Genomic DNA, 15,997 nt, shown 5'->3' on the forward strand with positions numbered 1-15,997 from the left:
AGAATTGTTGTTAGTGTGGGGGTGGGGGAAATTAATGTTTCTAAATTCATATTTGAAAACAATCACTTAAAAAAATAATTTTCAATGCACTGATATATTCTGACAGACTAAGCTGAAATGATTCTGCATGCCAATGAAATACACCTTTTGAGTTTTCTAAGAGACCTTATCATATTTTTACACTTTGCTGCAAGATAGCTTTGAAAATGAAGGTGTTCCTAAAGTTAAGTGGTGCAGGACACCCTTGTTGCTTCCTCTCCTTAACTTCAATTAACCTTTAAATAAAGGCTTGTCTGTTTATTTAACATATTTTTAATATTTGTGCTGTCACCAGCAGCCTAGTGCTGCTGTTAATCTGGGAGCCCCATGTAAAGGGCAGAAGGGCAGCATGCGGTCCCGGGCCATGTTTTGAGTTTTCCTAGGCTAACAGATGGATGGAATGGTGGCAGACTGAATGTTGGATTAAAGACTCAATGGATAGCAGAATGTACAAGTGAAATAGTGATTATCAGCGGGTGGGTGGAAGGATGAAAAGATGAATGGTTACATGCTTTGGCGGAACAGACAAGTAAGCTCTTCTGTGGAGGGTCATGATGACTTGCTTTGCTTGCTTGGTGCAGTAAGAGCTTTGGTTCGAAGTGGGGGGTATTTTAATTTTCTGGCCACTCACTTGTCAACAACATATACATGAAAGGTAAGCAAAACCTAGAAATTCTGATTTCTATCAGTGCCTATTGTTAACTGCTCGTTTAAGAGAATATCTTCAGCAGTCACTCCCTTCTACAGACAGAACGTTTTTAAATATAGAAAGGTTATCTTTTTACAAAAAAAATATCAATGGTTAATTACAGAATTGGATGTTGTTCTCTTCTTTTTACTTCATTAAACCAAACATTAGGGCCAAGTATTTCACAATTTTGAATAAACATTTTCCTCTTTTTTAAAACACCCTTTTAAACTCATTGCCTTAGAAACCTATGTAATATAAAATTGAAATTATGGATAGCATTTTAATATGTTCCTAAATTGCCATCTTGGGGTTCTGGAGATACTGGGGCTCAGGGGTTCTGGTCTGGCTGTGCACGACTGGGTTGGATGCATACCTTGCCATACAATCTGCCCTGTTCACCTAACACTTGCTGTGCATGACTTCTGCTGCACAATGCTTCAGCACTCCCTGTCTTTGTTCTGTACCTCTCTCTCTTTTTCTCCACTTCTTTGCCTCACACCACAAGTTTTTCTCCCTTTTTAACTCGTTGTGAAAGTCTTGAATCATTTCTGATTCAGTTTTTTGCAAAAATGGTGTACCAATCCACTATTTAAAATGGAGGCTCACTTGGTCACATCAAATCATGTGCTGGTTTCTATTTTTTTTTCCTGGTGTGGTACACCAGTTTTCTACGCATCCGGCGCCCTCACACCATTGCTGTTGACATTTTTTTCCACAGAACAAAGGTCTTGAATTAAAACCAATTCACATTTTTGAAGATGGTGGAAATAAAATCTATAGAGAACTTCTCCAGCCAATCGGATTTGTCAAAATTCAAATGAGAGAAAAAGGGGTGAATCACTTAATCACAGTTTTAAATGGCAGAGATATACAAAGCTGTTAACCATTTCAAGACCAGCAATTTAAATAAAATGCTTAGATCCCAAAACCTACTGAATATGTTTTTAGCAAATCAATAAAAGCACGCTTTCTGGACAAAGTTCTACTTTCATGCCATGTCTGATGCAAATCTTTTTAGCTGTCTTGGTAATAGGTGCATTTCCTATGAGAGCTAAGATGTGGAAACACTTCTTTTTTCATGCCCTGTTAATTGTATTCCCCTGTACAGATCTGCATAAAAATTGGTATGCTGGACCTTAGTCAATTCTGCCAAGCAACTCCCTACCTACTTTCCTGTAGATCTGTCCTTTGGGTTAAACGTTATAGGCCATTGGTTCCCAACCTGTGGTCCGGGGACCCCTGGGGGTCTGTGAAGCCTTCACAGGGGGTCCGCGAGAGCCTAGAAAATTAAAAAATATTAACAAATATTGACAAATTAGGTCCCTAGCTTCCAGTAATGACTCAGGCAGGGGTCCCCGGATTCCCATGATGATTCAGTGGGGGTCCTTGGGTTCCATTAATGTTAAAGAGGAGGTCCACAGATATCAAAAGGTTGGGAACCACTGTATAGGCAAATCAAAAATTGCTTTTTCAATGGAAAGTGTGCCTGAATCATAATTACACAGTGGAGGCCGGGTGACTGTCACTATGCTATACATATTATGTATTAGAGAGAGAGTATTCATAACGGGTAATACACTCCACTCAGAACCCCAACAAGGCAATAAAGGACTGTATTACACTTTCCACCTGTTATTTTTTTTTTTGTATTACTTGTTTTAGAAGACTTAGTTTGAATAGCTGTTTGCTATTTTCTTCAAACTGCAGTTAACAGTGGGCACTAATTAAAATCGGAATGTTTAGGTTTTGTTTGGCCTTCATGAATAGATTGTTGTTAAATAAAATCGTAAATGGGCATGGCCATTGGATTTATGCACTTCTTTTGCTGCAGTGCTTAATTCACAATTATCGATTTGCAGATTTCGCAAAAACTATTCTCTAGCTCAAACGGATAAAAATAATACTAACAGACTGTGCACATACATTTTTTTTGCCTGAATTATTTACATAATCTAACATATTTCACAGGGATCCACCAAAAGGCGAGCTTGGGGGTGTTCAAAAAGTGACATTTCCCAATGTTAATTCTCATGTATAAAAAATATACAAATATAGAAAATATTATTAAAGAAATTACAGCAAACTTGTCAGGAAAGTAGTTTGTTACTCAAAGAAGTGCCTTTGCTTTGTTTGGTATAAATCTGTTCAACTGTTTAGGGGAAATTAGTGTTTAAAAAAGTTTTAGAAGATGTGAAAAGTTAGAAATACCTCAACAGTTTATTCTACTGCAAATTCACAAACCCTGGCTCATGGACCATCCACAGATTACTTAAAGAATAAACAGATCTGATTTGATCAGGGAGTTTTTTCTGCCATCTATTTGGGTATTAACTCCCATCAGAAACTCAATCACCAAACTACCACAGCGGTGAAACACACAGGTCTTAAAGTTCCAAATAAATACAAATAAATGTTATTTCATATTTAAATCTAGATCTCATTGACACTGAGATTGGCTAAAACTTGGAAGAAGAGCATAAGTACAGGGTGCGTAGTATGTATTTTTTCTGTCAGAGATATGTTGATACACATCAATAGGTGAATGCACTATTTGCCACACTCGCTATTCATTATTCGATCCCAGAACCAGAGAGGTTTCCAGGCCAGGTTTTTACCTGGAATTGCAGTTAGTTGTGGGTAGTGCAAGGCCAAAGGAGGCAACAGAAGGTGCCTTGGGATGTGGCTATCTGTGGATCTTCTGTAGGTCTGGATTCTGAATACCAAGCCTCCACAAGCTAGACATAGGGATTAGGGCCTTCTAGAGTTTGCTTTGTCCTGTCCAATTTAGAGCCTTCATACTATGTAAACAGTGTTCTGTCCCGCTCCCATGTTTTTGTTTATGCAGATACCAGCCCAGTTCATAGGCCTGGCTGGTTTGCATGCCTCTGTTTCTGTCTGTAATGCTAAACGCAGATCATGTGCCTCTGTTTCTGTCTCTAGGGCTCTTCCTGCTTCTGCAATGTCTTTGACCAATTACATGCCTGGTCCTGTCATTAACGCCCTGCCAAGTTCTCAGACTTCTGCCTATGAGCTTCATGCAGTGGCCACTACATAGACCTAAGTTTGTGTCGATAATGTCCTTTTTGGCTTGAAGAAATCATATTTAGTATCTCACAGGCCGCAATTTATCTGCAATGACCTTTGTTTAAGCCTCGATGTTTGGCGCAGCTCACAGCACTTAGTTTGTGTGTCTTTAAAGGTCTGCTTATCACACAGGCTGCTTTTTAATTCTCCAATGTCAAAGCTCTCTCAAAAGCCTCAGATTTTACAGGAAATACATTGTCCAGATCACAGACGTTATATGGTGCCTGTAATGCCTAGGCCATCTCTCGGCCCGCTTATGCCTCTAGAGCAGTGCTTCCCAACGTTTTGACTTCTGTGGACCCCCACTTTATCATTACTGGAACTCGGAGAATCCCACTGAATCATTAGTGGAAGCCGGTACCCCCCCTTGAGTCATTACTGAAAGCTGGGGAACTAATCTGGTAATATTATTTAATTTTCTAAGCAGTCACGGACCCCCTGAGGAGGCTTTGCGGACCTCCAGGGGTCCCCGGACAACAGGGTGGGAATCACGGCTCTACACCCCTTCTCAGCTCACAGGCATCTCTTTATATCTGTAGTGCCATTTCCTGCTCACTGGCCTCAGTTTGTCTGCAAGGGCTTGCTCAGGTCCCAGGCCTGAAATTCGGTGTAATGATTTGCTAGTCACAGGCATCTGTGGACTCATGTATGACTTCTTTTCTGTATCACGTGAAGGTTCCTTTCTACTCTTCCTTGTTTTCATGATATAATAAAACAAAATAAAATAGCTAATTTTCTATGGTTTGTATGCTTTACTGGCATTGAGCCCCTCTTCTGTTGTCTTTCCTAACCGCAGATGATGTGTTAATTAGGCCAAAGGCCAGGAGGTGAGGGGGGCTCCCTTTAGAGTTTAAACTAACACAAGTCATAGAGACAAAAGATTGAGGGAGCTCCCCGCAGAGCTTACAGTAATACATCATACTACACATTGAGAGTGTCTCCATACAGAGCTTAGAATGGGCCTCTCGCAGAGCTTACAGTAATACATCATACTACACATTGAGAGTGTCTCCATACAGAGCTTAGAATGGGCCTCTCGCAGAGCTTACAGTAATACATCATACTACACATTGAGAGTGTCTCCCTACAGAGCTTAGAATGGGCCTCTCGCAGAGCTTACAGTAATACATCATACTAGACATTGAGAGTGTCTCCCTACAGAGCTTAGAATGGGCCTCTCGCAGAGCTTACAGTAATACATCATACTAGACATTGAGAGTGCCTCCCTACAGAGCTTAGAATGGGCCTCTCGCAGAGCTTACAGTAATACATCATACTACACATTGAGAGTGTCTCCCTACAGAGCTTAGAATGGGCCTCTCGCAGAGCTTACATTAAGCAAGACTTGCAGGAACAAGGGGTGAGAGTGAGCTCACTCCGTGGCGTAACCCAGGCCAGTGAAGCCGTTGGGTGCAGGGAAGGAGGGGCCACCCTTTAGGGAAGGGGCGTAATGCAGGCCCCTGAAGGGGGGCCCAACCCTTTAGAGAGCGACAAAACCTTCAGGGTGCCCTCATTCAGTCCAATGCCAATAAATATCTGTGAAATATGAGAAACTGTGGAGCCCGCCGTACAGGCATATGAATGGCAGTAAAGTTGGGGTGACCCCAGGGCTCCTCGCCATTTTCTGCAGGGAAGACCCACCATATTGTATAATGCCACTGAGCTCCCAACTGAGCTTACTTAAACACAAATGGAGTCTTTGAGTAAGGGGGAGGAGTTTTGACGGAAGGTTGAGGAGCTGTTTGTTGTTGTCTGAAATGCTGAAGGGAAGATGCATTGTTCGGGTTACAACATGTTGGTGAGGCACAATGATAGCCTGTAAGGCAATGGTCTTCAAACTTGCTAATGCCCCCAGTGAGAAAAAATAAATCATCGGGCCCCCCCTCAGAATTTTTTTCAACTATTCTATTAAGTTGCCAATTTAAACATTGCAGATAAGCTCTGTTACCTTTTTTACAAGTGCAATAAACATGTTTCTTCTTTATCTGCATAATCTTTCTTTTGGCCAGAGCCTGGAGCCCCCCCTGGGATCACTTGAGGCCCCCCAGGGGCGCCCGCCCCCCAGTTTGAAGACCCCTGCTGTAAGGTGATGGCCAAGGGATTGTTTTGCTATTGTGATGCACACCTGCCTCATTAAAGCGGTCTTTTCCACATACGCTGGTTTGTTTCATTTCTTAGGGTGCGCCGCCTCGCACTTTAGTCATACAGATAAATGGGTGAGTGGAAGCTCCCTGACGTTCTACTCATATGTGTTGATTGGCCTTTAACTCTGTGTCAGACATGTAAAACGCACGATTTCTGTGAAGCTGGCTTTTTTTCCGGCTGTCAACATTTGAGGCCCCGCGATGAGATACAGGAACCTGAAAACCAAGGTAGGTGGTTTAACCTCTGGTGCGTGTGCACCAACAGCAAGTCAGAGGCCCGTCGGCTCATGCCTCCCCCACCTATCACCCCAGAGGATGTGCTTCCGCTCGCAGGATGTGGGTAAGACAAGCAGGTGCAGCGTAGCTTATCTCCCCGAAGCCCTGCGAGAAAACCATGTTGATCTCTTTGGGCCATTTTCACAATAGGTTTGTAGAAGAGGAGCTCAGTCGGTTCAGCACCGGATACAGAGACTAAAGTGTTACCTTTAAGTAAACGTTTCCAATCCCATCATGTTCATTTACTGGTTTTCAGCTGCTGCACAAATCTGCGTGCAACCTGCAATCCCTAAATTTACATCCCAGCAGGAAGGAGTAAGGCACAAATTTAGGAAGGGCCTAGCGCCACATTAGCGTAATATGTTTACGCTAATGTGGTGTTAGGTTGGCAAAAACGCTGTGCCAAATTTACAAAGTGGTGCAATGCACGCATTGCACCATTTGTAAACCCTTGCACTGCATTATGCCTGCGCCAGGCATAATTATGCAAGGGGGCGTGCCTTTGTTAGGAGGCCTATAAAATGGTGCACTGGAATCTATGAGATCCCACTGCGCCATTTTTATCGTCATTTTAAATGCCTGCTCATTGCAGGCATTACATTGAGACACACCATTGTTTATAATGGGCCTCAATGTTGTTGCTAATCCGGCTAAGTACCACAATAGCATCAGAAATGATGATGCTATTGAACCAAACGTGTGCCATGGTGCGCCGTATCATTAATACAGAGCACACATGGTGGCGTTAGGAGAGCGCACTGGGTTGTAAAAAAAGTGGCGTTTTATTTAATGAAGCGCCACTTTTCTTAAATTTGGGCCTAAGTCTTTAATGATCAAATATTGTGTTGGCTTTGGAAGTGACCCTGTTTGTGCCACTCTTTGTATATATGTGGTATTTGTATAATGCAAACCTAACTAAAAGGCAGCAGAGAACTATACATGGTCATGGGCACAGAGCTGATGTGCAGGTAACTGGAAGGGCAACTCGGTTCTGTGAGCAGAAGTGGACAGTTGCTGCATCCTGATGCAGTGTTCTTTAAAAAGGTACGTCTTTGTCTCTCTCCTAAGCTGCAGCATAGTTTGACAATACCAGTGCATAAGGGGATGTCGTTCCAGATTCTATGCTGACTCTGCTGAAGCTTGGCTCATCAGTGGGCTCTGCAGTGGCCTGTCCTTCATCTCTAGTGGAGTATAGCTTGGCATAGGAACGGGATCTGCAGTGATCCAGTTCTCTGTCTTCATGAAGGCAGGTTCAGCAGTGGGCTCTGCAGGGACTCTGTCTCTGAGTGAGAAAAAACGTAGTCCACCATGGACTCCGCAGTGGACTCACCAGTGACCCTGCATTCTGTGCATGGAGGAGGCGCGTGGCCCAGGAGGAGGGTGACTGTAATAGCTTGGTCTCAATAGTTGGTATGATGAAGGTTGGCTAAACAGAGTGCTTTGGAGCAACCCAGTTATCAATGGTGAAGTCTAGCCCACAAAGAGGCTACTTATCAACTCTGTATCTGGTGCAGTAGGCTCTGAAGTGAGCCTGTCTTTTACTTCTAGAAAGGGCTCTCCAGTATCTCTTCTCCATCTCTAGTGTGCTGATGTTTGGCCCAGCAGCGGGCTCTGCAGCGACTTCGTCTCGGGTAGTGAGGCTTGGCCCAGTAGTAAATATGGCTCAGCAGTGGGCTTTGGAATACAAGGGGCTGCACTACAGAAGTGTCCTGGGGGTGCAGGTGTCATTTGCGCTTTGGTATTACATAAGTGGCTCAAACGTTTTTGTGGGCCCTTCTGTAATAAATATAGCGCTGGCGCACATGCAGTTCTATCATTAGAGGGTGTTCACTCATTTGCATTTGGAGTGGCCCCATGCAAATGAGGGAATCTTTCTGCCTCTGTGCCCTTGCCTTATTACTGATATTTACTGATGTGGGCACAGAGGCAAACGTGCCTTTAGGAGGCACTCTGAAAGTGCGTCACAAAAAGGTGGCGCAGTTTCAGTGTGTCTCTTAAAGGCAGCCCTCTGGAAGAATGAAAGCGGGTCCCATGGACCCCCCAGACATCTCCTTGCAGGAGGGTGCAGTCGCCCACCTCACCCGCCTGCAAAGGGATGTCTAATGCCGTTTGAAAGAGCAGGTGGGTTGCCGACTGCACAGGGAAACAGGGAGCATCTTTGAAACATCTGCTCCGTATTTCTCTTGAATGGCTGTCCTGAGAGCAGCACAGGTTCACGGCTGCCCTGAGGGCAAGCGAATTCAACATAACGGGGCACAATTTCCCACTTTGAACCCAGTGCACCTGCTTAAATGAGTGCGGTGGCACAAACAGGAAAAGTGTGCCCTATCTGTAATAGGGCCCCTAGTCCCTAGCGGAGGGCAGCTGGCTGAGCACTGAGCTGTGTATTTCTTCGTCACTATTCTGAGAAGGTGAGGTTTGGCTCATCAGTTAGCTCTGCAGGTTCTCTGTCTTGAGAAGCTTGGCCTACAGTGGGTTCAGAAGTCTATGGTTTCTATCCAGGTGTGGTAACACAAGAACCATCAGTGGGATCTGCAGTGACTCTGTCTTAGATAGCGAAGCTTGTTCCACCAGTAGGCTCTGCAGTGATTCTCTCTCAGAATGGTGAACACTGGCTCAGGTGCGGCCTTTGCATAGTACCTGTCTCCGCAGGTGAAACTGAAGTAGTGTGCTCTGCAGTGACAGGCTCTGGTGATGAAGCTTAACCCAGCAGTGGGCTCTGCAATGACCCTTTTGCTGGTGGTGACGGCTGACCAAACAGTGTGCGCAGTATGACGCGGGTCTCTATTCCAGCTGGGTGAAATCTAGGGCCGGAAGGTGCCCCTATAGAGCCTCATGCCCACGAAGTGACTTAGGGGGTTATTACAACTTTGGAGGAGGTGTTAATCCGTCCCAAAAGTGACGGTAAAGTGACGGATATACCACCAGCCGTATTACGAGTCCATTATATCCTATGGAACTCGTAATATGGCTGGTGGTATATCCGTCACATTTGGGACGGATTAACACCTCCTCCAAAGTTGTAATAACCCCCTTAGTGTCTCTATCCCCAGAGAGGGAGAAGCATTGCCAAGCAATGGGCTGTGCAGTGACCCTGTCTCATTTCATGGATGATGGAGCTTATCTCACAAATGGCCTCTGCAGTGGCCCTGTCTCTGGTGGATGTGGTGGAGGCGACAGGCTGTAGGGTCGGTTTGGTGGGCTGCGGTCGGGTTGGGCTCTTGTTGCATTTCTAGCCACCAGCGAGACGTCCAGCCACCGGAAGAGACCCTGGCTTCTGTGATTTTGGGTTAAACTAAGTGTACGAACCTTATCTGCACGGGTTGTGGCTGAGCTCTGTCACAGAACAAGTCTGAAGTAATTAGTAGCCCTGCTACAGGTCTTAGGCATTATTCCATTTCAGTTAACTCCACCCATTCCTGTCGACCTCGCGAGACTAGTATCAGGCTGGCATGTGATTGACACTGACCCAGCGGCACCAAACCGCCGAAGGTGCCAGAGCTCCCACCGCTGTTCATGGAGTCCAGACGCCATATTCTCACAGGGCCAGTAGTCCAATCGAGCTCTGAATTCACTCTACCCCAGCACTAGCTGACTTATGATTGAGTGTAGCTCAGTCCTCTCGGTATATGTTTAGCACAGGCTTACCCCATAGGCTTGTAGAGAGTACCTATGAGTTAAGGGTGGGCACTTGAGATTTACAGAAGCACCCACGCCTCCTGTCCCTCCACCCCACTCCGCCCCGTTTTCACTTTAAACATTAGCACGCCTACTCTCGGCTGGCAGTTTGACTCACTTCTCCAGGTGTTGTCCTATTGAAGTAAACTACTTGCAGGGCTGCTGTGGCTCAAAATGCAACAAGATACCCGATTTTAAAAACAATGTACTTTAACGGCTATGTAAAATGAAAACATAAACATTGTATATTCCCCTCTTGTCATTTGTAACAGCCTGTATAACTGTATTTAGACCCATGACTTCTTTCATTTACTTAACACACGTAGGCATATTTCACATAACAGGTGCCACTGCCTGTGTTTCCAAGATGTCGAAGCCCCATTCCGTCATGGGCACATTAACTTCAGTTCATCCCTCCAGTCACGGTTGCAAGTGATCTCAACTTTCCAAAAACATGTTTTCTTTGTAAACAAAAACTATTCTTTTCACCATGTGCTGTCATTTATATGTATTGTCTTTGAACTTGCTTTCCTTATCCTGCTTCCCCAGTGTTTCAAAAATCATTCCTTTTTTTTTTTTTTTCTTTATTTTATTGGTGGAAGAAAACATATTACATAAACATCTTTAAATCATTATAGACTGAAAACTTACAGTAAGATAATCTATGGGGGTAAAGAGAAAAGATAAACGAAAAAGGGGGGTAAAAGATAAAGTACAGAATAATAAAAAAAAAAAAAAAAAAAAAAAAAAAAAAAAAAACCCATCACCAAATTAAATCATTCATATCAAATACAGAGCCTAACCACCCCACAAATACTAACTTGGGAATGGTACCCCTTAATTCGAAGATGGGTGACCCCAGCCGGCATGGGCCTGTACCCAGGCCTGAAACAGACCTCATATTGTCTTCCCCTTCCTCCTGGCCTGTCTCCCCTTCCGTTCATACAATGATTTTTCCAAGTAGTAAGAGGAAAGCAACCTAGCCAACCATTGTTGCCAGGACGGGGGTCGTGGATCCAGCCATGCCGTTGCTATACAAATTCGAGCCACCGCCATGGCTATGAATATAAATGCCCTACAAGGTCCAGCGATTTCGCCATCTGTCCCAAAGACCATAATTTCAGGTGTAAGGTCTATATCATAGCCCACTACTTCCTTCAAAACAGATTGGATCCCTTCCCTTAAAGCTTTTAATTTCCCACAGGTAGCCATCATATGGATAATATCTGTTCCGTACATCCCACATCTCGGACAGCTTGTTCCTGTCGTACATCCCCATTTGACAAGATGGGCTGGTGAATAATACAAATCAAATATAGTCTTATAATGCTGCGCTTGTAGGGAAGATGATAATAAAGTAGTGCATCCCAACTCCAATGAACTCAGAAAATTGCTACTACCCTCTGCCATTTTCTTACTCCACCTCTCCTTGTGTTTTTCTAAATCGTCAGCTTGTTCTACTAAAAAGATAGGGTAGGTTGACCTAATGGCTAAGCTGGGTTTTGCCAACATGTCGTCCAACAATTGGATACTTTTGAATCCCTGAGCCCCCCCTGTTTTTTTCCCTAAAAAATCCCTTATCTGTAAGTATTTGAAAAAATCCCTTTTCTGTAGCCCATACTGTTCCTGTAGGTCTCGAAATGTCTTGACCCCCGAGTTATCAAAAAAAATTCCTAACCGATTTACACCTAATGTACACCACTTCGCCATATATTTATCGTGAAATATTTCTGGGAGTAATGGATTCTTCTTGATCATAGTATAATAATTATATCTACCTAGCCTTTTTTTTTTACACCAAAATCGCCACCACTTGTGAGCGGCTTCTAACACTTTATACCTAGTTTTTTTGTAATATCCAGGCTCATGGTATGTTACTAGACACCCATTGGCAGCTTCTCCTATCTGCAGCTCATATATGTTGGGGCTGTCAACAATTGTAGTACCTTCCATATCAAATCCGAATAGTGGACGCATGTATTGAAAGGCTGCTGCCAATTGATACAATTTTATAATCGGTAAGGACCATCCACCCCTTTCCCGTGGAAGAGACATATATTTACTCGCTCTCCTGCACTTTCCATATGCCCATATAAACCTCATGATCATTCTGTCAATCTCTTTAAATTTTAGATTGGAGAAATACAATGGGATAGTGCGAAATAAATACAACAGCTTCGGAAGGAAAATCATCTTTATCATATTGCATCGTCCTACAATAGTTAAATGTAGATTATCCCATCTACGTGCATCTTCTCTAAATTTAGCAAGTATAGGATCTATATTTAAATTTACTACTTTATCTACATTTGGTGTGATATTAATACCTAGGTATACTGCATGATCCACCCTCCGTGTATCTTTAATATTTGTATATTGATTAGCCAACAGTTGTGTCTTGGCTCCATTTAACGAATATCCAGAAAACCGACCAAATTTTTTCGCCACCACTTCTATTTCTTTTAGTGCTGAATCAGGGGATGGGGTTAGTATGGCTATATCATCTGCGTATGCTAGAACTTTGGTATCCCATCCCTGCCTGTGAATTGGTGGTATCTTATTATTCGCTTCCAATTGTCTCAGCAAAGGGTCTATATACAGAGCAAAGAGAAGAGGAGAGCAGGGACACCCCTGCCTGGTTCCTCTCCTAATCAATATAGTCTCAGATTGTCCTCCCATTAGTTGTATTTTCGCCGCTGGGGATCTGTATAAGGCCCTAATTGCTATAATGAATTGCCTCCCTAGCCCAAGCTGTTCCATTACAAACCACAAGTACTTCCACTTTACCCGATCAAAAGCTTTCTCTGCATCCAGAAAGATAGCCGCCATAGGCTCTTTAACAGCTTCCGTGGAGTCAAAGAGTGCTAAGACTCTCTGAATATGATTAGTCGTGTCTCTCCCTGGAATAAACCCGTGCTGCCACGGAGAAACCAGCTTTTTGATCACCAATGACAATCGGGCGGCCAAGATCTTTGAATATATCTTGGCATCACTATTTATTAATGTGATCGGGCGATATGAGGCAGGATTTAATGGGGATTTGCCCTTCTTCTGGAATATGACTATGTTAGCTAGGTCCCAAGACGGGGGGATTTTCCCTCCTTTTTGTACCTGAACATACAGCTCCAACATTACCGGAAGCAAAGGTGACTTAAAAACTTTATAAAATTCTAAGGGGATAGCATCAGGGCCAGTAGCCTTCCCTGTGAGCAGATTATTGATTGCCATTTCTATTGCTGTAATGTCTATCTGTTCTCCAAGGAATAGCTGGTCGCTCTTATCTAGTTTTCCTGTCGTGATAGGATACAAAAACTCTAAGGCTTCTTCATCCGAATAAGCCGCTGTATCATCATATAGTTCCTGATAATACCCATGAAACACCTTTCTTATTTTATCCACCTCTGATATTAGCTGTCCTTGTCGATCTATGATCTCCCTGATTACCCCAGCTGCTGTTTTCTGTACTGCCCGAGCCGCTAATAGCCGCCCGGCTTTTTCCCCAAACTCAAGCCTTTGTGCCCGCTGCACTAAATATTTCTCCGCTATTTTTTGAGCTGTAGTCTCATTTGCTGCTGCTTTGATTATGGCAACCTCTTCCTGTACTTTCGTTATATCTGCTCCAGCTTCTATAGCCATGGCTAGCTGTCTCTCTGCACACTGCAACTTTAATTGAAACTCTATTATTCTCCCTTGAACCTCCTTTTGCCTATTAATACTAAAGCTTAATGTTTCTCCACGAATACCAGCTTTCAGAGTATCCCAAACCATTTCTACTGAAGCGGATCCCCTATTGAACCCCAAAAATTTGGTTATCCATTTGGTCATATGTTCACGGTATTCTGGATTTTTTAAAAGACCCCTTTCAAAGGTCCATCTACTACTCTTTAATTCTAGCCCCTCCAACTCCAAATCTAGCACTATAGGGTTATGATCTGAAACCATCCGGGGATATAATTCGATCCTAGCCTGCTTTAAGAAAACCGGGGAGATTAAAAAATAGTCAAGACGTGCTAATTTCTTATGCGGAGCCGAGTAATAGGTATAACCGGGATCAGGTTTGCGCAGCTTCACCCAAGCATCCACTAGCCCTAATTCTTGTTGCAGAGCACCCATGGCCTTATACACCCGAGGTTTGCGCCCTTGATACTTTTTAGTTGCGAGTGCTAACACATCCTGTAATCCCTCCCACGAGCCATTAAAGTTAAAATCACCACATATGATATAGGGAGGTACCCATCCTGTGAGCTCAATGGCTAAGGTATCAATTACTATCGGATCGTCCGTGACCGCCCCATATATGGAACATAAAGTGAAGCTGCTATGGCCATATCTACATTCTAAGATTGCCCATCTTCCACCAGCATCAGCCTTTTGCCGAGTAAATTGTAATTTGTTGGTCCGGTCTAAAATCGCCACTACTTTAGTTTTAGCTTCTTGTTTGGACCAAACAATTGCCTTTAGGCCCAGTGAGCCAAAAATCCCGGAGTTTTTATATTCTATGTGCGTTTCTTGCAGGCAGTAAATATCTGCCTTAAAGGTTTTCAATTCTTCAGCAACTCTCCTTCTTTTATGAGGATCGTTCAGACCACATGTATTAATTGATGCAATTCTGAATCTAGCCATACCCCCTTTTTTTTTTTATACTTTTGGATCTCTTTTTTTTGGGGTCACTCAAATTTCCATATCTAGCTACACCATCCCTTAGGTTTCCTTTCCTTCCTTTTCCATTTCTTTCCCCGATATCTCTCGTCTCCATTAACTGTTCCCTTTCCACATTTTTCCCCAGTTTTACCATTAAGGATCCTCCCTCCACCCTTCTTACTTTCCCTTTCCCCATCCCCTTCCCTTTCCCCTCTCCTTTGCCCTCCCCCCAGGCCAGTCGCCCCCTACCCCACCCCTGCCCCCCCCCCCCACTGACACTGGCCCCCCATTCTGTAGAGCAATCAGACCCCTAATGGCCTGAATGTTGATGTCGTGCGTATGTCAGCCTGTCCCAGCCCACCGGTACCCCAAGCGCCTATGTCTTCCCTATTTCCCTCCCCCTTTATACTCTATACACTTACCCCCGTCAGATATTCTTTTGCTTTGATTTCTGACGTAAAAACTCTTATTTTCCCACTCATTATAGTTTTTAGCCTAGCGGGGGCCAGCAGATAGGCCTCACCTCCTTTCTCAAAAAATGGCTTGATAAGCTGCCGCAGCCGCCATCTCCGCTCAACTGTAGCATGGCAGAAATCTGGGCGGGTAAAAAATGTAACCCCATTATAAGTACGCGGATTTCTGGGAGGGGTTTTATCAGCAATTTCTTGACGTACCAGATAGCTCCCTAGATATACCAGGACCGCTCTTGGGTATTTAGCGTCTGCCCGTTGACTACCCTCCCGTGTATTTAGCGGGAACCTGTGAGCCCTCTGTACCTCATTGTCCCTGTCCCGATTCCCTAATTCTGGAAAAGACCTGCGCAGAAGAGTAACCATGTATGTCTGCATATTGTCCCCTTCTAGTCCTTCTGGTATACCCAGAAAACGAAGATTGTTCCTTCTTTGTCTGTTTTCCAAATCTTCTAGCTTCCACATCACATCCGTTAGCTGTCCATCTCGGGTGGCATTCTGTTCTTTAAGAGTGTCCATATCATCCTCGACTGCCACTATCCGATCTTCCATGGAGCATAGCTTCGCTTCGATTTCCTTGCAAGATTTAGCTACCTTGCGGACTGATCCTTGCAGTCTCTTTGTGGCAACCCTTGCCCGATGGCTATTGATCCGCGTCTCCGTTTGAAGCTCGGTGTTACAGGGGCAATATGGTGTTGGCGTAGTGAGGCCCATTAGCCACACCCACCGGAAACCAAGCGCCACGGCGACGGCAGTCAGCGCAAAGAGGAAATCGACCGCGGAGACGCCGCACGGTCACAGTACCGGCCGCTGCACCGGCCGCTCTTGGCTGCGCTCGTATTGAGCCGCTACCGCCCTTTCCCGCACGGCCGGCAGCTGCCTCAGTAGGCTTTGGTATTCAGAAGCGGATTTTGCGGGATCGCAAGGCACGTCAGCCACCGCGGCTGGAGGACAGCGGCCCAACCACAACAAGG

Source organism: Pleurodeles waltl, chromosome 3_1 (assembly GCF_031143425.1).
Source record: "Pleurodeles waltl isolate 20211129_DDA chromosome 3_1, aPleWal1.hap1.20221129, whole genome shotgun sequence".
NCBI lineage: Eukaryota > Metazoa > Chordata > Amphibia > Caudata > Salamandridae > Pleurodeles > Pleurodeles waltl.